Source organism: Triturus cristatus, chromosome 7, assembly GCF_964204655.1.
Source record: "Triturus cristatus chromosome 7, aTriCri1.1, whole genome shotgun sequence".
In the NCBI taxonomy this organism is placed as follows: Eukaryota; Metazoa; Chordata; class Amphibia; order Caudata; family Salamandridae; genus Triturus; species Triturus cristatus.
The window spans coordinates 473,161,896-473,188,338 of record NC_140590.1 but is presented as its reverse complement, the minus strand read 5'-3'; the positions used below and the strand labels follow the sequence as shown (position 1 = coordinate 473,188,338).

Sequence of the window (26,443 nt, the reverse complement as noted above, 5' to 3'; positions counted from 1 at the left end):
CACACTAACAGGAAAGTCTGGACACATAACCCCACTTTACTTATGACATCACCTTACACCAGTACTTCACATTGAACATGTGAACTTCAGTCCCTCTAAAAGAAATATCCATTAGTAAATGCATTTCAGTGCAATTGCACCTCTTCACCTCCAGAGAATCCCCTTCTTTAGACATCCCCAACTCAGCCCTTCATGCCTTGGCGCACTTTTCCACACACCTCCAGCTGAAGAACAAAAGTTCCAGCCCAAGAAATGTTCAAATGCTAGTTGATCCCTTGAGGGGTTATTCTTTCTAGTCACCAGGACACCTAGGGTGGGACTTTTCTTCTTTGGGCTGGGGGAGGCTGCGTTGATCCTGCAGCTCCCCCCGCCCCTCCTTCAACAAATGAGGGTGACCCCCCTCCTCTGGGGGCCACCAGCACCCAAAACAGCTGATTTCCTAATGCCTTGCAAGGCATTCTGGGGCGCTTCAGGCTCCTTTCTTGAATAATATATGAGCGGCTCTCCCGCTGTGCCGGGGAGAGCCGTGCTGGCGCTTTGCCACCTTCCTGGGTCTCGTTGGGGGCTCGGTCCCACCCGGACCCAGAGGTAAGCTTAACGGCTCGGGGAGCCCACCCCCGGCCGATCGGTGGATTTTCAGGGGCCAGGACCCACCCGGGCCCCGCGATGCCCCAACGCTGCTTCCCTGCCTTTTTTGGTGGAGGGCAGCCTGAGGAGCCCACCCCCGGCTGCCCCACCGGCTCCCCGTGTGGCCAGCACCCTCGTGCTGCTCAAAAGGTCATTGAAAAGAGCTTGGTTTACCCCAAGAGAAGCGCTCCTTGAAAAAAATGCTGAACCATCACTTGACAGAATCGTCTGCGTCTCTACTTTTTGTCCCAATTCAAATATGCTTAAAAAAGTTATCAATCAAAATTGGCATTTGATCAAGAACATCGATCAATCACTTAGACACAACCCCCTTTTTGCCTTCAAAAAAGATCGTAATATTGCAAATCAAATTGTTCGGGCAGCTATGCCTGATACAAAACAGAACACTATACGAGACTATGTTGGACTTCCACCACTACGTTGTCATCATAAATGCGGTACTTGTGTGTGTTGTGCATCCACTGAAGAAGGTTTTCTCTTCAAACATAATTCCATTTATTGGAAACATGAATCTTTCACGAATTGCAAAAGCAAATTCGTCATCTATGGGATACGATGCCCTTGCAATTTGCTGTATATAGGGAAAACAAGCCAAGAGATCCGACTAAGAGTGTCCCAACATAAATCAAGGATTAACAAAAACGTCCAAACAGCGCCACTGGTTAACCACTGGAAAACCAATAATCATTCAATTAAAGATCTAATATGGACAGTCATCTCAAAAGTCGAACAAGATGAGAGAGGAGGTGATCTCGAACTAAAATTGTCAAGACGCGAAGCGATGCTGATTTTGAAATTCAACACAGCCACTAATGGCCTGAACGAACTTTCAGAACTCTTCAAACTAACTTAACTCATCATGACCGATTGTTTCCATCATCAATGATCTTTGTTTCTATAAGTTTCTATAAAGCTTTGCAGGTTTCAATACCAAATACTAGAAGGTCTGCTTTTCAAAAACACTACCATAACATATGATTTATTGCCATGAATCTGCAACGAACCTCGGATGATGCCTATCAATCTGCTGAACAGATCTGCATTAGTGCGGATTTATTACTCATGATTAAGTTCTGTCACAAGCATTGCGCTTATCTCCCTCGATTCACCCATTCATTTTCTGTCTTTAAAAATGTAACAGTGTTTTTTAAAACCATTCTTGCTTATAATCGGAATTAACTCTGATGTATAAAAAAGAAAAAAGATGCATCGAAAGAGCAGTCTTTCTTCCATGATCCCGTGGCATTCACTTCCGCATACATAACAAGCTTTGATGTCACGTGAACGGAACTCCCGGACTCGATAGACGGAGAGAGCGAACTAAAAACTGGATGCCTCAAGGTATGGTCCTTACTTATCTTTCCTTCAACTTGAAAATAAAATTTAAGACCCGAAACACTTTAAGTTCTCAAAACTAAACCATCGTACTCTCCTTGTAGTGCACCGTTAAAGAAACTAAGACTAAAGACCAGCAAATCCACCTGATTCTCCTTCGCGCCTTTGCTTTCCAAGGTAAACGATATACTCGTTTTTTAAACGCACCTTATCACCGCTACTGTTACGATACTGATACATTGCTCGTACCTCCTTCTTTCAGTATAAAAAAAGATTTGTTCGTCCAACTGCCCTTCAGCACGGACCACAATTTTTCCTCTGGAAGTAAGTCCATGTTAACTCAATATGTTGCATTTAGCTTCAGTATTTGACCAGATTAGCAGCTAAAAACCTCTTTTAATCCTCACCCAGGTTTTCCATAAAAGACACAACTCATACATCATGTAAGTAACATGTGAATTAAATGGACGAATGTTTGACTTTATTATTTTTTCTCACAAATCACCTGACAGCATTCTTCTGATTTCGTTATATTTCAGAACTTTCTGTTATGTAGATCGGCTGATCTACTCTCGATATATCAAAGGTAACTAACCCAGTGTACTATGTGCACATTTGTAAAAAGATGTTTTGGGCGTCTAGCTATACTGAATTTATTCTTTTTGTTTCTAGCCTACAGGTCCTGATGAGAGCCCTAGTATTCATGGGGACTCGAAACGCGTAGACCTTGCTATTTTTGGCCACAAGAACTTAAATCTAATCTAAAGTGTTAGATATCAGATTGATATTGCTTAGCCTTTTCTTCTGTGGTTTTTATAAAAAGGTTTTAGGATTCTTTTTGAATATACTTGATGAATCAATCTTTCGTATGTTTCTGAATGAATGAATGTGTGAATGAGAATATATGAGTTGAAGTGAAGTGAATGAATGAACGTGGTGGTCCGCTAATTCAGCACAGTATTGTCTACTAAGTGTTTTTTTCGAAGTCTCTGATTGATCTAAAAATTGGAAGGTTAACTAAATGAAAACTAAATTAAAGAATTGATTTATTCATTTGACAAAGTATATTGTCTAAGGTTCATTTTGTTTGGTTCAAAATGCCTTCTCATAATTGATAGAGAGTAATGAGGATATTTGCAGTATTAGCATTCTGTTGTTATTTACTATGTTTGGCTCAGCTTTACTGCCATTAGCCAAAACCCAGTTTTGTTATTGGCTGCAGCGGGAGCCGGCACAGCAGTTCTGGTCTGCCCGCTCCGGTGGACAGACACGGAGCTTCCCGCGGGATGGTCCGTTCTTCGGGGAGTGTGACGGCACTCCCCCCACTCCCGGCTTCACTTTGGGGCCTGGGGATGGGGTCCCGGGCCCCTCCTCATCTTCACAGAGGCGCGACGGCGCTCCCCGGCTTCGGGGCCCTGGGATGGGATCCCGGGTCCCGCCCCCCTGCCAACCTTCACTGGGAGCGCGACGGCGCTTCCCGTCTTCATTTTTCAGCGGGGGCCAAGGTGGGCTCCTTACACCCCGTGGGGGCACCTTTCACGGGGAGCGCGACGGTGCTCTCCGGCTTACATCTTCACGGGGGGGCGACGGCGCTCCCCGCCTCCATCTTCGGTGGGGGCCAGGGTGGGCTCCTGGACAACTCTTGGGCACTTCTACGGGGAGCGCAATGGCGCTCCCCGGTTTCCCTTCTTCTGGGGGCAGCCCCCGGGACCTGACCCACCCCGGGGGCATCTCCGAGACCAGCGGTGGAGCCCCACGCACTTCGTCAGTCTTCTTGAAGGTCAAAGATCGTGTACCTTCTGGGGGGCATATCTCAGCCTCCAGAGGTTCGATCTTCTCCATTTTCGCGTCTTCTTGCTCCTGGTGGAGCCCCTCAGCCACTGGGAGCACTCTCCTTCGCCCTCCTGGTCTCCAAGAGGGTGGATTCAGCAGGGAGCTGTCTTCACTGGCTCCCTGCGCCAGCCTTTCACCTGGCTCTCCTCCTTGGCCTCTCTTCTCCCTGCGCAGAGGCCACTGCTTCTGCGCACCGGTCCTGGGCTCTTCTTCTGGTGCTGATAGGGTCCTGGGGGCAGTCAGGGGGCTCTCCTTCCAACTGCCCATTGCACCTTCAGCCTCAGCAGACCACACCCCAGAGAGAGCTTCTCTTCCTGTGCAAGCACTTTTTAAAGGTTGAGTAGGGGGATGGCAGGAAGTCTCTGTTGGTCCTATCAAACAGCAACACATCACTACCCTGCCCCTGCTCCCTCCTTCTTGTCCAGCCTTTGGGTTTGTTCAAAATGGCGTCGGCCAGTGTCTCTGGCCACATGGCCTCTGAAACCCAACTCCTTCCCCCCTCACTGCCTTCCCTCCTTGGTGCAGCCTGGTGCCTGGCACCTAGTGATGGATGAGCCTGTAGCCCCACCCATCATCTCTTCATGGAGAGTATGCCCTCGCTTGTGGAAGAAGGGTTATCAATCCATCCAGCTGAGGTCAGCCCTCAGTCTGGGTCTGGTCATGGCTGGCTCAGAGAAATATGACAGTTCTGGATGACCCAAAAGCAGTACAAATATGACTTTGGACTCTGCAGAATACTTCTTTTCACATCCGCTACAGTGGACTTAAGCGCGTGTCTGGAATCTGTAGGCCTAATGGAAGTTAATCTAGTCCATGGACTCCATATTCCCATAGGGGAATAATGAAGTAAAAAAACAATAAGACACACTGACTTTCCCTGGCATGTTTCTTTCCAGTGTATAAAGCCTATTCCATGTCACCACCCAATACTGCATAAGTCCTGCCACACCATTCACTTTGTAGCTGCTCCTGGACTGCACATGCTAGGAATCTCCCCTTACACATGTGCACACGCATGTACACATGTCTGCATGTAACCAGCCCGGTGTCCCTTACTCCAGCTGCTGCGCAGTGGCCTGGTCAAACCAGGGGGACACCATAAAAAATCCCCATGCTGTCTCTTACATCCTGAGTAAACTGTGGGTGAGTCCCACCTTATGAGGCTCCCCCACAGTAAAAGCTCAACAATTAGGTGCTCAAAAAGTGAAAAATCCGGGCAGCCCATAGTGTCAGAACCACCTTCTAACACACATACTAAATAACTAAATCTGCTTCACACAGTTAAAACATGAATTTTATACAAGTGATACATTCTACAGCTTCCCACCTTTAAGAACCAATCAAACACCAGTGTTCCCACTGTACTTGGTGTTGGACTCCTCACAAATAATTCAATGCCAACTTTTTCTAGTATCTTGGCCTTCACGATATCACACAAAGGAGTGTTCATCTCCTCTGCCTCCCATTTCAAGCAGCTGCTGACAAACATCATCCCATTTATCAGTTGTAGCAAATATACCTGCACACATTAAGCTAACAGAACGCAATTTTAAATGAGAGCCCAATGATTCTGGAGTCTGAATCAAAAAAGACAATTATGCACAGCAAGCAGAAATGCAACACTTACATTCCATGATGGAATTGAGCACTTATGCCCACTTATGTAAATGTTAAGGTACATCTACCCTATCTATAATTAAACAAAGCATATAAATCACTTGTTTCACTAAATCTACGTGTAAAATAACATGCACACATGTAAATTATAGTTATGTGTGTTTCAGGTTAATATTTCATTAAGCGGAAATATATAATGGCGAATCTGAGTCACTACTATCACACCAGAACAGACTTAGAGCTTTGTTCTCTAGAACCTCTGATCCCCACAATCTACTATGCCATTTTACTATGCACCTCCTCAACTTGACTCAACTTGACTTGCCTCAAGGTCAAGGGAGAGCTGCAAGCTGCACCGGGTGCAGCTTTCTCTCACAGAATTGCTGTGCACATATGCTCCTTGCCGGTTCTGTTTGCCCGGCGACGAGTGGCAAGATCACCACAGGTGGAAGAGTTGGTGCCTCAAGAAGAGGCCATGAGTGTGTCAAGCTGCATCTGCAATTGTCTTTGCCAAAGAGCAACAACAGAGCAAAACCGGACCTTTGAGCATCTTAACATGACCTTGTAAGGAGGAGGAAGAGCGGTCTGTGCTATAAGCCATTAACCACCACCAGACATTAATGTCTTAAACCACCTACACTGTATGTTCTTAGTCAATGCTACATAGCACGTTGGATCCAACCACTACTGGGTCAGAGAGAGGGGGAGAGGGTTTACCTAAAGGCCAGGGACTGTCGTTCGTGCTCTTCCTACCAATACAGCTTCCACCAAACAAACAAACGAGCCCCTATGTTTACTAGACAGCCTCATACAGGGGATTTTCACACCTTATAGTGTAGGTTTTCCTTCACAGACGACACAACTCTAGCTAGTTTGTTCATTCAATATTATGGACTCACACAGTTGTGCGAGAAAATGTACAGGATGGCCTCACACACCATCCAGGTGTCAGGCTTCATTATCGGCCATCCCACGTTCGCCAAAGAATCCTCTAAATGGCAAACAAGCTCATATTAGGCTGTAGTTCAAGCACTAGCTGGAAACTGAGGAGAAAAAATAAAAGGGAAGGGGAATCCAAAACAAATCTCTACCGCCTACCGGTTCGATTTTAAACTTTTATTCCTTGGTGGAGGAGGGATGCTTAAAAGGCAGAAGGACAATGATAGCCCTGTTATGGTGCTATCAATTGGGTCGACATGTTTCAGCCCCCAACTGGCCCCAACAGGGGTCCCAGGCTTTCTTCAGGACCTTGTAAGAAGGAGGAAGAGCGGACTGTGCCACTAGCCATTAACCACCAACTGACATTATTGTTTTAAACCACCTACAGTGTATGTCCTTAGTCAATGCTATCCAAAAAGTCCCTTAACCAATGCCATACAAAATATTCCTACTAAATCTATACAATGTGTATAAAGGCAGTGCCATTTAACATTTTCCTACTCAGCACCATGGAACAGACCCTGAGCCAGCACCATAAAAAGAGCTCGTAGCCAATGGTTAGCCAATGTTCTAACAGCATAGAGAGTATTCTTAGCCAGTGTCTTACAATATTTTCTATTCCAGCATCATACAATTGTTCCTTAACCAGCACTATACAAAAACATCTTATCCAGTGACACTCAATCTGTCCTTACTAAATCTATAAAATATGTTCTGGCTAGTACCAGACAATATGCTCTTACCCAGCGCCATAAATATATTTTAGACAGTACCGTACAATATCTACTTACCTGACACTCCGCTGACCCCTCTCTAGTTTCTATATTAGGCAGATATGGTACATGAGTGATTGAATACAATTGTCACGAACGTATTTCAGGAGTTCTGAAGGAAGTTGTAGTGAGGAGGTCCTGCATGTTCGCCAGGTCCCTGAGATCCGCTTATATCACATAGGTTTGTCACCAACTCGTCACCAAATAAATGTAGTGAGGAGGTCCACGCTGGAAGGATGTAATTAAAGATGATTTATTCAAGCAGGTAACAAGTTGAATAGTTCCAGTACAACAGGTAGTTAAGATGTGAAGGGGAGCCCCACCAGGAGCAGCCTGCCTGCTGCTCAACCCATGCTCAACTGTCACTTCACCTCTCTGTGTCCCAACATTCCAAGGCACATCATGACTCCAACATTCTATTGAGCACACAGCACTAGCACTGGCTGAGCAGGAGGTGAAAAGACATTACATTAACAAATGCAGGATACTACAGAAGTGTAATGAGAAAAGGTGGACATTGCGACAGTCAGAAGAAAGGATGTCTTTCCTGTTCCATGAGCACAGTTTAAAGAGAGGATAAGGAATAGGAGGGCAGAAGATCACGTATTTGCATATAGGCGATGCCAACGGCTTGTAAAAGACTACTCTCATTAGCTTGTACCTCATGATTTGAGGGCACATAATATAAATGTAAAATGATGGTAAAAGAGTTTTATGATACCATAATCTTTGGTTTGAGTCTCGTGGTGGGAACCTCAAAAGGAAGCATTTGATATGGTCATTAGTAAAGGTGTGCAAAATTTGCATAACTTCAGGTAAAAGTGCAAGATCTTGGCAAAATGAAGCAAAATTATACAAAATACAAATCTGTCATTTTGTGCTATATGTTAGCGTGAAATACATTCTAGGGTCCATTTTTGACATGAGGATGCATCTCGCACTGAATAAAAGAGCGCAAAAAATCAAAAGTATTGAGAACAACAGCCATTCAACTTCTATTGTTTCTGTGCTTTTTCTGATAACTTTTACTGTGCATAATTACACAAAGTGACATAATGGTGTAATTTTGCACGTTTTACAAAAGAAGCGCAACAAAAATTACCCGGAAATACACACCCTACATCGGTGTAATTTAAATTTAGCCCAGGCGTAGTCATTAGAAGCATTTCTGTGGTAGTACACTAGGGGAAGGAAGCTGCAAGCACAGAGCCAAACTATTTTTTATGAAATTTTAGCCACGGGTTCTCTACGGGTTACTGGCTGATACCAAGAAAGGTACTTGTGAAGACATCTTCTCAGCTGACATAAGGAACTGCTTTGGGGCATGTGCAACTTGTAGCAGTGGAATCGGCCTGGGATGAACGCTTTCTCTAACACTAGGCTGAGAATTAGAATATATGAACTCTTGGGTCCAAAGGCTCAGGGACATGGGATTACTGACTCAGCAACAAGAGGTTCTTAGTTTGACTGGTAAACTGTTTCAAAAATCGTATTTGGCTACCTGACGTTCCTGTGGGTTGTTCTTGTTTCCTTGTGGCCCAAAGCAATGCTCCGCTGTGCCATGGTATATTTAGGATGCCACCATGCCAATGGGCTATACCTTCTCAGTGTGTGTCCTTTAACTACAACTGATTCATAGTAGTACAGCTTGTTTAGTTTGAGGCAACGGGAGGTGAGAACATTTGTACCCAAATCTTGTCTAACTTCCCTGGCTTACCACACTATATCCCTCCTGTGAATGGACTCTTGCTTCAACTATAATGACTTCTATGCATCAGGGCACACTACTGTCTGCAACAACATCTCAGACACGCTTACCTTGATGTCCTCTTTGAGAGATTCTTGGTTGTTTCAAAGAAAAATAGGGTCTAAAGAAGTATTGACTTTCCACTGCTCTTGGATAGATTGTTGACTTGTTTCCTCTGTAACACTCATGCGTTGGAACAGCTATTTAGGACCTGTTAATTTCTTGAAAGAACATTTGTGTTTTTTTGCATCAACTGAGTCTTATGTTAAAGTTAAAGAGCAACTTTGTTGTTAATAGTGTGTTTAATAAAACATTTAATGCCATTATAGCCCCTGATAATATCCAGCGTTGAGCATTCGTATATATGGGGTTTTGTAAGCAAAACCACCCCTCTGGACATTAGCAGTGGAACAGCAAGAGTGCCAGAAGCCCTAACTTATTCAAGGAGAAGTGGCACTCCATCAGTGGCCGGGTACTATAAGACAGCCAGAAGTGGAATTCAGTGGGTCCATTAGTGGAGTCTTGGAATGGAATGGAATGACATTTATAAAGCGCGATGGCTACCCGGAGGCCTTTCAGCACTGCGGACAAGTACAGGGGACAGAACAGTAGGAGAAGAATACGGAACTAAAAAAGCCACGTTTTTAAAAGCTTGCGGAATTATAGAAGATTGGGCTCTTTCCGCAATTGAAGTGGAAGAGCATTCCAACTGATAGCACCATTATATGAGAAGGAGCGCCCGCCACATCTGCCCCTCTTTATCCTGGGTTGAAGAGCAAGAAAAGAGACAGATGACCGAAGATCTCTCTTTGGTTGATAGGGAGTGATCAGAGATTGGAGAATGGGTGGGCCGTTCTTCCAGAAGGCTTTATGGATCAAACACATAGCCTTGAACTGGATCCTTTCACTGATCGTCAGCCAGTGCAAGCTCTTTAGTGCTTGTTTAACGGACTAACAACGAGAAATCTGAAGAAGTCTATGGGCGGCACAGTTCTGAATGATTTGGAGCTTGTTGATGGTATACTGCGGAGCTCCCAAATATAAGGAATTCCCATAATCCAGGTGAGAGAGGATCAAAGCTTGGACCATGATCTTTCTAGCGTGGAAAGGGAGAAGGGGAAGAACCTTACGATGCATCCCTAGTAGCCCAAAGCAGGTTGCAGAAAGCTGCCTGATGACTGAACGTGAGGGAATGGTCAATCCAGATACCAAGGATCTTGATCTGGTGTTTAGGGGCTGGGGCCATACCTAGGCAATCTGTCCAATGAGATGCCGGATTGAAGGACGGGGAGTTGCCCAGGAGCATAAGCTCTGTCTTGTCTCCATTAAGTTTAAGGCATGAGAGTTCCATCCATTTTGGGACCTCCTCTAGGCAACAGCCTAGGGTGCTAGATGACCCCTCGGGGTGGTTGAATGCCACCACGAGCTGAGTGTCATCTGCATAGGTGATGATTTTTATGCCAAATGGATGGACAATCTCTGCCAAGGGTCTCATATATACATTAAACAGCGTGGGGCTCAGGGCAGAGCCCTGGGGAACCCCGCAGCTGAGAGGAAACTGGTTGGAGATGGCATCTCCCTCAAAAACCTTAAAGGAACGATCACTGAGGAAAGGCTGCAACCACTCTATTGCCATGCCGGACACTCCCGAATTCTTGAGTCTGAGGAGCAGAGTTGTATGGTTAACAGTGTAGAATGCGGTACTGAGATCAAGAAGGATAATAACCGCAGTGCCCCCTTGGTCTAGAATCCTTCTTGCTTCCTCTGTCACTGCAAGGAGAGCAGTCACAGTGCCAAGCTGGGGACGGAACCCGGTCTGGGAGGGGTACAGTAAATTATTAGATTCCAGAAAGGCTACAAGAGTATTGTTTACATGTCTCTCTAGAATCTTACTCATCCAAGGCAGGAGGGAGAAGGGACGATAGTTGGCCAGATTGGCTTGATCCAGATTAGGTTTTTTCAAAAGGGCTTTAACCATCGCGCATTTCCAGGCCAATGGCACTACACCTGAGGAGACAGAAGCATTCACCAGGTCAAGAATTGCAGGGCGAATGGTATCTGCGACTAAGGTAAGGGCTTGGGAGGGAGTAGGGTCTATGGGAGAACCCGATTTTATGTTTGCCATAATTAAGTCCAGCGAGGCACGATCAAGGAGAGGAAATTGTGATAGTAGGGTTTGAGTTCCTACAATCAGCTCAGCAGGGGCAGTCAGGGAATTGGTGGGCTGAGAAGACGGAAAAGCCAGATAGATGTCTTGAATTTTCTTTTGAAAGAACTCTGCCAGATTGTTACAGTGAGTAAAAGCATCATCCGACATAGGAGGTTTCTGAGGCAGATTAATAAGGGTTTTAGCAATTTTAAAGATTTCTTTAGGAGAGTTTGCTGCTAACTTATTTTTCTGTTTGTAAAAGGCAGCTTGGTTAGTTTTAATTTCATATTTGTAGTGTCTGATAGATTCCCTGTATTCTAGTTTGCTGAGTTCCGAATAGTCCAGTCTCCATCTCCTTTCAAGCCGTCTGCAGTGTTGTTTAAGTTCCCTCAGATTGTGTGAGTTAACCATGGCGCATTTTTCGCCTATTGGTTATATGGGAGGGTTTCTTAGGAAGTACAATGTCTAAGGAACCTTGGATCCAAGAGTTAAATTTCTCGATAGCATTCACCAGATTAAAGTATAACTCACAGGTCGGTCTATTAGTTTCCAGAACCGAGTTCCACTGATCAATTGGGAGTTTCGACCAATTCCGCTCTCGGACCGAAATTATATTGGGGGAACAAACGGGTCCGGGAATTTCCCAGGTTAACGGGATCCAGAAGTGATCAGTCCAGGGAAGGGGGATGGGGAGTCCAGCAGTGAGTTCGCTACAGTTACTAAAGACTGGATCCAGTAGGTGACCTTTGGAATGAGTGGGTTTTGACACTTTCTCCATGAACTGGAGTGCTGAAAGATTCTCAATCAGTTCTTTAGCCATATTGTCAGAGGAGTCATCTAAGTGTACATTAAGGTCACCCAGTATAGTGAAGTTGGCTGGTCCCAAGGCTAGATCGGCAACTGCGGTGGGGAGTGTATCAAGGAATTGTCTAGCGCTACCTGGGGGGTGATAAACCACAAACACAAAGTCTCCAGGTCACAAGTCTTAAAACACAAACTCTCCAAGTTGTGATAAGTTTGGGGGTAAGACAAAAATACCGTTTAATACATCATCCTTTGACGCCATATAGCCATCAACTGGTTAAATGCACTCCTTAACCAGCATTTTCTACAAACTAATCGGTGTATGCACAAACGCAAAATAGTATAGAATTAGTTGAGGTCTCAATGGAGATATTCTACCAATGATCAAAATATAAACATTAAATAACATACGTATTTGGTGTAATCCACTTTAAGTGAAATATTTATATATTAAGCAAGAAATATAAACAATCAACGCAGGCGCTCCATAGGTTACAAAAACATAAGTGCAGCATCACAGTGCTTGTGGAAAGTGATAGTAACATAAATAAAAAATAAAATATGGATGCTTAGTCAGTTTTGCTCAGTACATATAAATTCTAAGCAACGCTTATTATAGTAGAGTGTCACCTGTTTGTGAAATTTAACATCCAAGTATATGAACAAAGGTAGTGCCAATGTTTCGACTCATTGAAAGAGGATAGCGAATAAACTGTCATTCAATGGGTCAAAACATTGACGCTACCTATGTACATATGCTTGGATGTTAAATTTAATGAAATCAATGACACTCTACAAAACTATGGGTTGCTGGTAACTTGTATGTACTGATCAAATCTGACAAATCATCAATATTTTCGTTTTTATTTGTGTTGGGATCACTTATTCACTTTCCACGAGCACTGCACCGCTGCACTTCTGGTTTTGTAACTTATGGAGCACCCGTGTTGATTATATTTACATTTGGTGTTTAATATATAAATGCTTCATTTAAAGTGAATTACTCCAAATACAAGTGCTAATTAATGTTTAATTTTTGAGTATCGGTATAGTATGCCAATTTAGACCACTTGCCGAATCCTGTACTATTTTGATTTTAAAGCAACTCTGACAGAATCAATCTTGCTTATGACTAGTTTAAGTGTCCAGGTTTTGAGGAAGGCAGGGTCACCCCATAATTGTAACTCTGGACAGGCAAGGAAGGCACATTCTGTTATCACCCATGCATGAAACACTCACCCAAAAAGTGCATAAACACTGACCTACATAGTAATACGTAAACCCTGCCTTGTGTGTGGGGTTAACTGTTTAGAAGTTGGAAAGTGTCATAGGTCAAACAATATATGGACTAAAGTACCCCTCCTGTACATTAAATAGATATTGAAGTAACTAAGGAGCTCTGTGGCCATATAGAGGAACAAGGCCAAAGGTCAAGTTCCTTTATAACATCATGGAACTCCAAGTTAATTTGCATTATCCTTAAAATATACTGCAGGAGGTACTTTATTCATTATAATTCCTTGCCACATCAATACCCTTCCTATAGAAAGCTTAAATCCTTGGTGCGTTGCTCTTTCATGTGCAAGAGATAGGATGTTTATAAACATGAAGAATGATATTAGAATCTCTAGTGCAAAATTAAACACACCAAAAAGCTGTTGTATATTTGTTACAAAAAGATATTAGAATCAGTATAATACAAGTCAGATAAAAAAAAAAATGCTGTACCACAAAATATGTAGAAACATGCAGAGAGATTCTATCTTTCCTTTAATTACCTAAAGCATGGAAAAATAAACATGGTGCCATAAATATCTCCTTTTTGCTTATCAGTGTTCATCTAGAAAAACAGAACTTAAGGAGGAAAAGCCAGGTTTCTATTTCATTTTTGAAACTGCAGCTTTAATTATGTTCTGTTCCTTTCTTCTTGGCATTGCAACTTCAGAACTCAAGTGTTATAAGTTATTAGAGTGGAGTGGCAATGTAATTTGTTTATTACAGGCCACTAGGTACTTCCCAATTTGCCTGCAATAAGTAAATTAGGGACAGGTTTTTGACTTCTTGGGCACTATGGATGTGACTTTAACGTCCACAGTGCTCCCAGTCAGGCCTTTTGGATGAATGTATGACACTACAACGAAAACTATTACAACACATACCTTTACAACGAGGTCAATACAATACAGCTTCCATTACAATGCATGCCATTACAACACAAGCCAATACAACGCATATTCCATTACAACGAAAATTACTATTCTAACAGCTCCGAGTGCTTACCTCAGGGAAGGTGCTGGTCAGTGAGGGACATGTTGTAATGGCATGCATTGTAATTGATCCTTTGTTGTATTGACCGAGTTGTAAAGGCATTACATTGTATTGCCTGCGTTGTAATGGATTTTTCCCCTTTTGGACGTGGAGGTCAGGTCCAAAGGCCCAGCATCGGGGCAGCAGCTGTTGCGTGTTGCTCTAGTGCCCTGTTCCCCTTGCACCATTCCCCTGGGTCAGAGTGTATGACCCTCCAGCTCTGACCCAGGGAGGTGTAACTCTCCTGCCAATTTAGTGATCGTGTCAGTAACACAGTCACATCATTGGCAGGCTGGCATCTAGCAAACCACTTCCTGGTTTCCCTGGGAGCACAGGGGGGCCTGAAAACAGCTCCCATCTCTATGGTCCCACAGAATTATGACACAAGGGAGGTATGGTTGGAAAGTTGAGACACTCAGGGCCATATGTACAAGGACTGGCGTTAACTACCGCTAAATCTAGTTAGCGGTAGTTTTCCTACTGCCATTTACCACTGAAAAATATCGCCCTGTTAGCGACATATTTACAAGTCGTCTCTACATGGCGATAGTTTCAGGAAGCCACAGTGAAAACTGCAGCTAACACTGGCGTGAAGGCGATAGAAATTCTGGCGTTAGGGGGTGAAAACTAACGAAAGGCCCATTAGCGGCAAAAAAACGCACATTAGTCAGCCCAACGTGAGGTTTTTTTTCCTCTATAGGCAAAAATAGCCTATCAGTCCACCTCCAATGACAAATAGGAAATAAAACAATGGAATGCAGAATGGAGCAGCCAGGGCCAAGTGCAACATGAAGAACGACTTTCACAACGCGGTCGTTACACCGCGGTATGTTTACATAGCGGGCATTACAACGCAAGTCGTTACAACGACTTGCGCTGGATGGCGCTCTAAGCTAAGGAATAGTATGATTTACTATTCCAACACCTTCCCTAATGTAACGTAGGCTGGAGTTGGAATAGTAAATCATACTATTCCTAAGTTCAGCGCCCTCCAGCGCAAGTCGTTGTAACGACTTGCGTTGTAACAAACGCGATGTAAAATACCACGTTGTGAATGTATGCTTTGTAACATCATACATTCATGCAGCACAGATCAACAACCTCCTCAAGCCCCCCAACATCCAGGAGGACCAGCCAGAGTCCCAGGGGAAGAGGAAATTCAGGGCTACATCTATGAAAAGAGGTGCATTGCGGTGCACAACCAGTGATGCATCACTTTTCATTGCGCTCTCCTTGCAATACCATGGCATCCAAAACCATGAAAGCATGTACAGTCCCAAGGCCCGAAGGCCACGCTGGGCCTGCGTCTGGGGCCTGGAGTCCTTGCTGGTCCTGCGCCCGGGACCCAGAGTGGGATGCGGAGGTGCTGTGAACTTGCTGGTCCGTGGCGGTAGATATTGAGGTGCGCCCTTACCTAGTGGTGAAGTCTGGAAGGTCGCACAGCGACACATTGCTGAGCTGTGTGAGAATACCGCCTTGAGCCCCTTGGAGCTGTGAATGGCAGAGGCGCTCCTGCGCACCAACATAGGGAGGTCTGCATCACATACTACGATCTACCACTTCACCGGGGTGCATGGAGGAGATTACCAATGGTGGGTGGCGCCTCTGTGAATCACAGGCTGGATTATGTTGCACTGGCCGGACTCTGTGGAGGGTGAGGCCCCTGCTGAATTTGTGTGGCGAGAGAGCTGCAGCTTCACCCCTAAGGGGGCCCTGTTGCACCACCTGCATCGGAAGGTTCCCCAGCAGACTTGACGGTGTCTGCTGTGCCCACACTTGTGAAATCCCTCCTGGCTGAGGCTCCTGCTGACTGAGTCACAGATTTGGTGAAAGTGCATCAGATTGCGCCACAGTGTCAATGTCCAGCTAAGGAGAAGGTGGGACGCGTAGCAGAGGAGGCCTAGAGATCGAGTCCCCAGTCGCCCAGGCCTAGCACCTGTGGATGACGAACCCCCAGTGGCGGTTCATCCATAATGGCAGAAGAGCATCGCCTCACTGCTTTCAAGCAGTACAAGAAGTGGCAAAATAATAACATGATGATAACTTTCTGATGCACACATGCTATGTTTCCTTTGCAGGCGGGAGGGTGGGTAGGGCTGCTCCACTCAAGGAGCCAGGCAGGGGCAGAGTGGTATGTCAACTCAAGTGCACAATGACTGTTTGGTCTGCCCTCTCAGGCCACCCAAAGCAGTCATGCACACTTCCCTGTTCGCAGTGCAGGCTGCATTACAGTCTGCATGGAGAACATACCCACCCCTTCAGCCCTTGGCTGAACGCCTTGTCACGGCACTCAAGAATAATCACAACGCCGCATTGCAGCATTGTGATTGGCGTAGGGGAGGGGACCTGGCTGCCTGCTTCCTGTTCCTGGAAGCAGACTCAGGAAAGCAGGCGCAGAGAAGAAGCGGGACCCGGCCTCGAGGTAAGAAGTCATTAGAAAAAACTATTTACAACCCTCGCTCACACTCCCACGTCCCCGCCCCCTCCAGTGTCCTTCCCCATGTTTACCGCCTCCCAGCTGTCCAGTCTTCCCGCAGCACATCTCAATTGCGGCCGCCGTACACCCATGCAAAGCGTGCGTACTACTGGTGTGCCAAAGGAATATATGATGTTACAACGCATCCCATTACATCGCATTCCATTACAATGCATACTTATACTACGCATATTGCAACAGAAGGGAAAGTGCTGGATAGCAGAGGGCTAAAAATTACTATCCCCACTCCAGTGAGTGCAACCCTAAGACTAACACTTGCACCACAAAATCGAAACTCACCCTGAACCCTAAAAATCACCTTTGCCCCCCAAAACACACCTTGAACCCTAAAATTCACCAGGAGGAGGCATTGCTATCTCCTACAAAAGCACACTCCGACTGATCACACACTCTAATTACCCAACGGTGACCATGGATCACCTCCAATTCCAGATCCGGACCAACCGCAACCCCATCCTCTGCGGCACCCTCATCTGCAGTCCTTCCGGGCCATGGACCACCATTTGCAGATACCATTGTAGACCTCATTGCACCCCAGGCTCTCCCAACCTACTCGGAGACCTCAAGTTCCACCTGGACAACCGCAGTGACCAGAACACCACACCCTCCTGGGGAAGCTCGCCGATATCAGACTATAGCAGCTAGTCACCGCACTAGCCAACATAGCAGGACACATGATCGAGCATGTCTCCTCCGCCAGCGGAAACTTCAACTGCAGCCACACCACCAAACTCTCTTGGACCGACTATCATTGTATACATCACGTCTTCACCATGCCCACCATACACCACCTCCATTATCGCCCCCCTCGCAGCTGGGTCAAAGCCACTGGAGAACGTCTCGTCAACTCCCTCAACACCATCTCTCCACCAACGCTTACACATGATAACACCACAGCGTGCAACCTCCACCGATGGATCTCCAACTGCGCCAACACCTTGGCACCCCTGAAGAATAGACCAGGCAAACAACACTCCAAGACGGCCAACAGGTTCACTCCCACCCTCCACTAGTCCAGATGCCCTACAGATGTTTCAAGAAGTGATGGAGCCACAACATCAATCAACTCCGCAACACAGTCACCCTTGCACCATGGCGCAAGGGTGTCTGCATTGGCGCATGGCACCCATTGTGCGCCAACGTAGGTGAAAAAGACAGGGGGGCTGATTCATGAGCCCCTTCTGACAGTTTCACCCCGACAGTGCATCAGTTTCTTGACGTACTTGCAACGTGATTCTTGCACCACGTTGCGCCGTATTTGCAAAGTGATGCATGTAGGCATATGCGTGACCTTGTGAAGCCCTGTGCCACATTATTCCTGCATCAGGTATGATGTATGCAGGGTGTGTGTTCCAACGCAAAGGAACCTCATAGGAGGGGGACAGTGATATCCATCAGATTTCACTGTGACAATTGTAGGAAGGCTATGGGTCTGTATGTTACGCCTGCCTCATGGCAGGTGTAAGGGTGACGCAGTGCCACAGGTATAGGCTGGTCCCATGCATTTCTGGAGTTGCATCATGCTAGAGACACAACTGCAGCAATGCGTGACTTTAGCACTGATGGATACGTCAGGATTCCAGATGTATCAATCATTAATTGCGCCACAGAGCGCTGTACAGTGAATACAGCGCATCCATGGTGTCGCAAAAAGGTCATAGTGAAAAGTGTTGCTACGCTGTTTTGTTGCAGCGCTGCAACACTTTTCATGAATGAGGCACAGGAATGCGCCCTATCTCATTGATGGTGCGCCTTCCTGCCCTGTAGTTTTGTCACAGGGCAGAGCAGCAACATTGCTTTCAGCACTGTCCAGCACCAAAACCTGCTGAAATGAGGCCCCAAGTCTTTGCACCATTTTTAAGAGCAGCTATTTTCTGGTCTTAAAAACTGCCTCTAACTGCAGTTAGAGGCAGTTTTTTTGGTCTTGCTCCATACCAGGAATTCCTTGTAAATATCGCGAAGTGGGTTAGCGCTTGTTTTTGCACCGGAACACCTACCTTGCATCTCATTTTCGTTAACTATCGCTATTAGAAGTGGCGATCTTTAAAATGCATGTTTTCACCGGAAAACTGCCCCTAACTAAGGTAAGCGACAGCTTGTACATATGGCGATAAAAAAATCGCCGTCGTACCATCAAAAAAGTGCCGGTACGGCGGCGTTAACTCCTTGTACTAATGCCCCTCAGTTTTCCAGAGATTCGCCCCTTTCCCTGCAAAGCGCCAAGAAATTACAGTAGTGTGTGATCACATGGAGCTCCTCCTGGACACCACATATTTTTGGCTTGGGGAGCAGCTCCTTGGGCAAGGGTTTGTGCTCCCACCTCCACCCCCACCCAATAACAAAATCTGTCTTTCTGCCCCCACTGGAGGCCTGAGGGGCTAAAAGCACCCTAGATATCAGTGATTAGTAAAAAACAAAAAATGCAAAGGTGTAGGGGAGGCACACTGTGGTCAGGGACCTGCCCCCACTTCACAAAAGAACGCATCAGTCTTTCTGTCCCCAAGGGGCAGATTGGTGAGGTTTGCCACAAATCTTAAAGGCCACTAGACACCAGGAAAAATTTTATAAAACCAGAACAAAGGGGTGGAGCAGCCTACGATGCTCAGGCCCATGCTCCCACTCCTAAAAGGGGCATTACAGTCTTTCTACCACCTTGGGAGGGTGGGGCAGAAAGCCCACAGACCAGTGATTCCCAAACTCTGGGTCGGTCACAAGCCAAATTTTGGTGCACCGAAAAAGTCCGAACAATAAATAAAGATGCCTTTAAATTCTTTATTTCTCTTGACACATTTGCTGCCCTTCAACGACAGAGGTAAAATGTCAAGCTATGTCTTCTGCTGCTTCTGTTTTTAGGTCTCACCTAAGCATCGCTTGCGAAGTCTCTTTGAGACATGCTGCATTCAGGATAAGGGGATGAAGCTCCGCCCACTTTTCTCCTATCTTTTTGATTGGCGCCTGTTACTGTCCTTTGTAAATTATGACTTTTCATTGGCCAATAGGCTTAGTATACCCTCCTTAATACCGCCTTTTCTGTTTGTTTAACCTCCCATAAGAACACCCCCTGTTACATGTGTTGTTAAACATCTTAAGTTAAAATGCACCCGCCGTGATTGCTTCAAAAGTCAAGAAATAGAAAAAAATTGCATTTATTTTTCTATTTCTTTACTTTTTAAGGAATCGCAGCACCTGCGCTTTAGCTTGAGATTTTTAAAGCTAAAGCGCGGGTGCCCCATTGTAACAAAAGTGAATAAGTAGGGGAAAAAAGCATGCAGCTTTCTTTCTCTCACTTTGCAGTCAGAGAAAGAAAGGTCATGGGAATTACGTGACAACCTTGCTGTGATACATGGAGTCTGAAAGGAAAAGCTGGAGGAATTCATTTCATCGTAACACACAACAAAATGTACATACCTGTAAATGAACAGTAAACATTCAGCAGCTAGGAATAAAAAAAATGTAGCACATTTGTTCTGTAATACTTAAGTTCAATGGCAATTAAAATGATAATAGGCTCAGAACAAATCAAAAAACTTTACTTGGTGATACACAAATAATAAATATTCACTAAAACCCGATTACCACACATAATCATCCGTGTGCAATATAGTTTTATTGCTAAAAATGTATGTCTGTGCAAATTTAGTGACCGTTTAAATAGAAAATGTGCGCCTGTAAATGACAATGCACTACCACACAATGGTTTAGTTATATTAAAAAATCATCTGCCTTATGTCCATTAAAGCTAGGTGGGTTGCAAAAGTTTGTCGTACTAAAAATTGGGTCTTGGTTTTAAACATTTGGAAGCACTGCCATAGAAACCTGGAAAAATGTATAAAACGCATAAATATAAAGGGGTGGTTGTGGCCTAACCTGCCCATGGGTCATGCCCCACCCCAAAATGGAGCAATACAGTCTTTCTGGCCCCAACTGGGGCGGTTGGGATAATTAGGGGGGTAGAAAGCCTACTAGACTACTGGAATTTTACATTTGGGCAACAGAAAGGTTTGCAGGAATCCCACCTTGGCAATGAGTTACAACCCCACCCCAAAAGGGGCCAACTTTTATGCTCCCTCACCCGAAATTTGCCCATGGGACCGAAAGACCACTAGAAACCAGGGATTTCATAATGGTGCCAAAACAAACATAAGATTAGAGACAGCCTACCAGGTATTGAGCCAGACCCCCACCCCAAAATGGGCGAGAGAGTCTTTCTGCCCAACCCAGGGACAGATAGGAGGTTTGTCATGATAAAGGAGGTTGTCCCTAGTCTATCCCCAGGAGGGTAGAAAGCTCACCACTCACCAGTGTTTACCACCGTGGTAAACCAGTTTTTTGCCCCATGGGGGACAGTGAGGGGGGCAGAAAGGCCACTAGACACCAGGGATTTTACATATGAGTGAAGCGAAGGGGTGCCGGTGTTCCACCCTGGCATTTGGCATTACCCCAACCCAAGAGGGGCAAACCAGCCTTTCTGCCTCAATGGGGGCAGAAAGGTTGGGTTGACCCTAACCATTTTGGATGCCAGGATTTTATTTTTTACAAAAACTAATGGGGTGGGGGGATATTGAGGTCTGCCCAATACTGACATCAGGCCCACACCCACCTATAAAGTCTTGACAGTATTTTTGCTCCCTTGTGGACAAAAGGTTCTCCATTCCAGTGGCAAGCAAGAAGAAATTGAGATTATTTTGGTTAATGTTTTTACATCTGAGCAAGCAGAGTGAGGCTTCATCCCAATATCGGCCTGCCTGTCATGCTGAATGGCTGCACTTTTCGAGGTCAGGTTCAGGTCGGTGCTATCTGGGGATATCTACCAAACCCAGGCATTTCTGTGCACATAGGGGAGTCCAGGGTGGTGTGTCTTGTGTGGATCCCATAAGGTTTCCTACTGTCAATGCCTTGCAAACCTTAAACCCAACCTAAAATCACACATTTTTCTTGCATTGCTATGACATAAATGTCCGGCATCTGCAATGATCTAGAAAATTCCTATCTATTTTTCAGAAATGCCAGGGTGTGGTAGGTTTTCCTTGGTGCCCACCGAGCTGCAGCACAAAATCCACAGCTACCCACATTATAAAAAGGTTTGGCTTTGTATGAAAAAATGTGATCTGCCCAATTTGCAGAGGCTGCTCCTTCGCTATGGCACAGGAGCGGTGCCCCCCCACCCACCAGATTCAAAACTTACAAAATAAAATGATAAAACAGATTTATTATTGTTTTATTGTTCATGTCTTAGTCTTGGGGTGGGGCCATTGTGGGGGCAGTAATAGAGGCCAGTGGTGGGCACTGCTATCATGCACATGTCGGTTTGGCTTGCCGTCTCAGGCCAGCCAAAACAACATGCGCACCTAGCTGTCTCCAACACAGCTGCCTTGCTGGGTTGGAGACAGCAAAGCACAGGCTCCCAGTCTCTCTGGAAGCACAAATTAACATGAGAGCAGCATCAGGATTGGCCACAAGGGAGCCTGGGAGCCTGTGCTGCAGTGGGGAGTTGGACTCGGAGCAGAAGAGCACGTTCGGGTACGTTTTTTTTCCTGTCTTTTTTTGTTTTCGACCGTCGTCCTGTCCACCTCACCCCCCCCCATCCCCCCGCCTCACCACTCTGCCCGCACAGCAGTCGCTACTGCCAATTTGCACTTGGGCCCATTCCTGTTGTAGGCTAGAGATTCATCAACACAAGTGGCATACTGTTTTGTTGAAAGTGTGTGGGAATTCTGAATGGTAGGAAATTTGTCAAGCTCTAAGATTCTGTTACTTTCTCTTACAGAAATGTAGGGTAAATGTCTGTTTTTGGCCAAAGTTTGAGGTTTGCAGTTGCTTAGGGGTAAAGAAAACTCATGAGAGCCACTCAATTCACACCACCCTGTCTTGTAACAAATGTTTTAGATCCCCACAGATTCCGGAACTTTTCCTCACAGAAACGTGAGGAAAATGTGTGTTTTTAGCCAAAATTTGAGGCTTCCGAGCCCTTTTGTGTAACAAAACGTCATGAGAACCACACATCTCACTAACCTGAACTCCCCTGGATGACTATGTTTCAGAAATGTCTGAGTATGCAGGTTTTTTTCCATATTGGCTCACTTTTTCCCCAATTCTGCCACTCTCCACATTAAATGTGATGCCTCTAGGTCGAGTATTGGGGCGTTTTGTGTCGCAGTCGCTAGGTCAAGCTACAAAAAAGGGGACTTCTTTATTGGGTATCGTGTATAAACACAGTATAGTAGAATATTTGTTATTACCAAATGGAATTCTCTGCATTTATGGCTTCACAATGTAGCCGGTGTGCAAGCAAAAGAGATTACGCAAAATGCCCTCTGAGTTATGATTGTATGAGTAACCACAAATTAGTGAACAAATAACTACTGCTCCTAAACTCAGTCTCTCCAGTACATTTCAGAAATACATAGGTTTCCTGCATACCCATTTTTCATCCTTTATATTTTACCATATGAATTACTGTATAGTCGGTACGGGAAACAGCATTTACATCGCATGCTTTACATTGCATGCCATTACAACGCAGTCGTAATTAAGGGTGGGCGTAGTGCTCTGATCCACCCGCGGGGTGTGCGTAGTGCTGCCTGCTTTGTGGTCCACGAAGTAGGCGTAGCAGGCAGTGCTATGCACACGCCATGGCGGAGCAGAGTTGCCCGCCACACGCCTCCCGCCCGCCCTCATTTTAAAATAACTTAAAGTGTTTAAAAGTAAGAAAATGTCTTACCTGAGGTGCGGCGTCCCGGGGCTCCCTCTTCCTGCTTCAGCGGCAACTTCTTCCTCACAAATGCGCATGTTCTGCATTCCGTCTATCAATTGTGTGTCTTTTGTTATGAAATGATGAAATGGTTACCTGATATATACAAATAAATATATCTAACTTCAAGGTTTGCTGATCTAAGACCCAAGTTCACGGTCCCTCACTGGAACGTTAGGTGGCCTTCAGGTAAACGGGCTGTGGACTACCATTGGTTGGGTGAATCTGCTATTTGGTACATGCCTTTAGGAATAGCTACTTGCTTTGCTCGCACTTTTTGTTCATAAAAAGCAAACTCTCCTCATTTGAGCCCCAGCTCCGTTTTTCTTCACAGTTTGTGTTTCTTTTTCACCTACTTACAAACACGAGAAGTGCTCAGTTCACGTGCGCATGAGCTGACTTTACACTCTGTAAAGGATGCAAACCAGTACAGGGGCACCGTGCACTTACCAATAGAAGCGGACCCGCCACAGCCGCGAGCTCAGCGCCGTCTCCGCCGCGCGCCCCGCCCTGCGTTTCCTTCTCGGCGCTCAACTATCTCGCGCCATTAGGACATCAATGCCATTGGCGTCCATCGACGCTGGCAGTTTAATTATGTCTGGGTGAGCACTTGCTCTTTTTTTATTCACGGCTCTATCTGGGGGCACTTGTCAAACACAATTTTTTTACCCGACACGGCCCGGGGAGATAAACGCACCAGAAGAAACAGAATACTAATGCGCCGCCGCTTGGCGCCTGACAAATACGCATGGTTTTTATTACGGCGGTTGATTATTCCTACCATTAACAGCACATACATCACCCCCTCTCCCCATCACCCAATATTATGACACGCATTCATCTTTCTCATAATCAGATGTGCAACAGCCTGGGTGGGGGAGCCGGGGATTGCCTTAATATTGCAAATAGACATTTCTTCTCGTGCGAGCCGGAGCGCAGGCGTCTGGGCGCTGAAAAAGGCTATTGGCGGCCCAATCAGAGGGATAAAAGTGTACCTGCAACGTCCGGCCTAGACATTATTTTAGTCCAGTAATTCTTTGCACACCTCAACATTGTTACTCTTAAACACATTTTGGTAGTTATGCTGTTGCTCTGCCTGGTGTATCACATTCGTTTTACATCGATAGGGGGCTCGTATACTTAAAAAATGTCCTCTAATCTACAGTTTGGCAAGACCATAACCACACTCAACGTGTACCCTTACTTCACCCACGAAGCAACCTTTATTTAAATTCACTCCAGGACCACACACCACTTCTAAGGACCTGTTTTGCGCTCCTGTGCTGCTCTCCGTTGCACACCCCTTTTTCAAGGAAGATGTGAATAAGTCACACCCAGCAGCAATTTATAATTCAGAGTGCTTTCAAATAAACTTTAAAAAAACAAGCACTGGCAAAGCCTAAAGGCCAGGCTTAAAAGTGCAAATACATGGGCTGCTAGCACATTGAAGTGAGGCACAAACAAGAAAGCCAAAGGGAGTCGACAGATAGGACTATAGTTGTAAAGTAGTCCCTTGTGCAGTTCAATGCCAGCACTGGAGTGGGGGCAGAAGGATATTCCCAACAGCCAGTATCGTTACCGGACATATGAATATGCCACTAGTCTGAGCCAATCAGTGATTGACAAAGTAAGTCTTACGCCGATCTCTGAAAGAGTCTGCTCGAAGAAAACTAAAGGTTGAAAGAGACAGACCTAAAGCAATGCATTTACCATAGTTACAGGATGCTCGGTACGATGGACTAAACCTATGTTGTTAGGAATATTGCCCCTTGTCACTATAGCTGTCAGACCCCAGAACTACAAAAGGATCAGTCACTCACCTTCGCAAAGTCAGTGAGAAACTCTGATGCATCACAGTCCCTGTTAAAGAAAGAAAGAGGTAAAAGGAGTGCAAATAAGAGACACACAAATATCGTCCGATAGTTACACTTCGCTTTTGCCATTTGTATGAAATAGAGAACAACAGCAAAGCTTTAGACGTCTATGATGCCACTCAGGGTGTGCAAAGTTGCGAAGCCTCTCGGCTCTTAGCTTCAGGTATCTTTTTCCAACTAGCTGAGCTATGTGAAATGTGTAGCTCCTATAATGCAAACAGCCATACATCCTGTGTCCCACTTTGATGTCCCCATCTGTCCCACCATACCAAAAAATATACTAGGTGCTCAAACAAGCCAACCTGGTGAGCCTGCTGATAAGGAGGCCCAGTGTCCGCCAGTTCACACTCGCAGTCACACTCCTGCTCACATCCTGCCAGTCCACTGCTCTCCTGGCACTGAATCTTTAGGCTGTCCTCCCAGACACCTAACAGCAGTGTTGTGTCGAGGGTTCAGCTGGCGTCCTCATCTATTCTTTTGGTTTTAGATATTTCTCATCCACGGTCTTCCTCCTCTTTGCTAGAAATAGTTCAGGTGATGGGATGTCACACCTCTCATCCATCATTACATACTTGGAGGTACCTGAGGTGGGACTCCTCTAAAATTAAATCACAAACGAGGGCTTCAGTTGTCCCCGCCCATGGGTCATCATTAGTAGGTGCCTGTTGGGATGGAAGTCCAGTGCCAGCACAGTTGCTGTGCCATCTCTGCCATTTTTTCTGGGTCCCTAACTAATCCCCTGGACATTTTATTTTGGGCAGAGTTTGTAGAGCATCTAATCCCAAGTAAACCCTCTAACTGAAACCTGGAGGTCCTGGTAGTAGACCCTTTTGGCAAACCCTGAAAGAAAAGGCCCAAATTGTCACCTCCCCCAACTTTCATCCTCTCAACCGAGGCCTCGTTAGTGGCAGTGGGATAATAGTTTTTGTGATGCTGGCTGCACCCAGGTGAATTGATTACTGGCCTACCGAGTAAACTGAAGTCCAGGAATTTGTGGCAACAGGGACCCCTTAGTGCATAAACTTCTTTTATTTAAGGTAATGTTCATGAACATTGAATGACAGCCATCACTGACACCACTGTCGATGAACATTAAAATTAACGTTTTATTATCAGAGATTGTGAACATTACTCATGTATGAGTTAGGGTTACCCAGAAATGTCCGTGA

At 45.5% G+C, this 26,443-nt stretch overlaps 1 protein-coding gene across 8 annotated transcripts in view; it reads left to right on the top strand.

Annotated features, from left to right (window-relative positions):
- Window positions 1-26,443, top strand: part of LOC146809942 (heparan sulfate glucosamine 3-O-sulfotransferase 3A1-like) — a 317,780-nt gene that overhangs the window by 129,506 nt on the left and 161,831 nt on the right. For 6 of the 8 annotated variants that reach the window (XR_014966519.1, XR_014966516.1, XR_014966518.1 and 3 more), the window contains exons 1-5: window positions 1,882-1,989; window positions 2,088-2,160; window positions 2,246-2,307; window positions 2,395-2,426; window positions 2,523-2,569. The exons of 1 other annotated variant lie outside the window; for it this stretch is intronic. The gene's annotated coding sequence lies outside the window, so the exon portion shown is untranslated. Of the gene's footprint in view, window positions 1-1,881; window positions 1,990-2,087; window positions 2,161-2,245; window positions 2,308-2,394; window positions 2,427-2,522; window positions 2,570-2,655; window positions 3,049-26,443 lie in introns of those variants that run through there. One more of the 8 variants, XR_014966515.1, reaches the window with a different exon arrangement.